Source organism: Silene latifolia, unplaced genomic scaffold, assembly GCF_048544455.1.
Source record: "Silene latifolia isolate original U9 population unplaced genomic scaffold, ASM4854445v1 scaffold_141, whole genome shotgun sequence".
NCBI lineage: Eukaryota > Viridiplantae > Streptophyta > Magnoliopsida > Caryophyllales > Caryophyllaceae > Silene > Silene latifolia.
Genome location: NW_027413135.1, coordinates 677456 through 679095, shown reverse-complemented (window position 1 = coordinate 679095; position 1640 = coordinate 677456). Strand labels below are relative to the sequence as shown.

Here is a 1640-nt window from a genome sequence, read left to right as displayed (position 1 = left end):
CGAGGAGAACCTACCCAATGGTACTCCCACACCACAACATCTAACCGTAAATTTTATTGTCAAATCCGCATTTATCCAATTAGTCGAAAGAAGCCAATTTGGGGGGATGCCTAGTGAAGACCCTCATTCTCATATGGAAACTTTTTGTGACTATTGTGATGTGATTTCTCAAACCGGTGTAACTCAAGACCAAATTCGATGGGTCTTATTTCCTTTTTTCTCTAATTGGCACTGCAAAACAATGGTTGAAAGGCCTTGATAAAGACTACTCTGGGAATTGATTCTTGGAAGAAGTTGGCTCTAGCTTTCTACAAAAAGTTCTATCCACCGGAGAAGACTAACATGCTAAGAGCTCAAATTACGGGCTTTAAGCAAAAAGATGAAGAATCTTTGTATGAAGCTTGGGAGCGATTCAAAGGAATTTGCCACTCATGTCCTCACCATGGACTTAGCGAGTGGTTCTTGGTACAACAATTTTGGAACGGTCTTTATGAAGACTCAAGAAACATTCTCAACATGGGATCAAATGGAATGTTCACCGAAGTTGACGACAATCAAACTTGGAACAAGATTGAGGAAATGGCGGTCCATAACTCACAATATAGTAGACCTCGCAAGGCTACTAGAGGAGGAAAGCATGAAGTGGACTCCATTATTCAATTGGGTGCTCAACTTAGTGCTGACATTGATACCATCAATTTGAAGTTTGAAAAAGCTATGGCTAGACTTGAAGAAGCCTCAAAATCTCCAAAGCATCATGTTAATGCCATGACGGCATCTTCATCAATCCCAAGTGGGATATGTGAGAATTGTGGAACTTTGGGACATGACCAAAGTGAATGTAGGGGAACAAATGAACAAGTGAATGCTTTTCAAGCATACAAGAGTGGTACCCCTTATTCCAATTATTACAATGAAAACACCAAATTCCACCCAAATCTCTCATACAAAAGCCAAAATGTTTAAAACCCTCAACCAACATACACCCCACCTCCCATGAGAAACCAAAATCAAAGACCCTTTTACAACCAAAACCAATGTTACCAAAATCAAACTCCATACAATCAACAAAATGACCAAGGTTTTGATGTTCAAAAAGCGGTCCTCTAAATGCAAAAGAACCAACAAGAGTTTTTCACTCAAATGCAAAACGATAGTCAAGCAAAGGAAATCACCATTAACAACATCCTAGCCCACACCAAAATGTTGGAAACCCAATTGACTCAACTAGCATCTTCAAGCTCACAAAGACAAAAGGGGCAATTACCACCTCAAAGTAATCCCCCAAGACATGAAACGGTTAGTGCCATTCACTTGAGGAGTGGTACAAGGTATGAAGCACCGAAGAAGCAAGTTGAAGATGAAGTTGTGGAAGCTAGTGACAAGGAAGAAATTGTGCAAAACTCCAAGGATGGAGAACCATCAAAAGAAGAATTTTCAAAGAAAAATGAAGACAAGGTCAAGGAGAAGAAGCCCATTCTGATTAGACTTCCTTTTCCGAGTCGTCAAGCTAAGCCCAAATTTGATGACCAACTTGGAAAATTTATGGAGATTGTGAAGAATTTGGAAGTCTCGATTCCTTTTACGGAATTAATCAATCACGTGCCGGCCTATGCAAAATACATGAAAGACATCCTTAC

General features: G+C 39.9%; 1 non-coding gene across 1 annotated transcript; it reads right to left on the bottom strand.

The window, feature by feature from the left end:
* Positions 1 to 342: 342 nt before the first annotated feature.
* Positions 343 to 449, bottom strand: LOC141637755 (small nucleolar RNA R71). Its single transcript, XR_012541890.1, has one exon. It is a non-coding gene; the product is annotated as a small nucleolar RNA R71 (small nucleolar RNA).
* Positions 450 to 1640: the final 1191 nt, after the last annotated feature.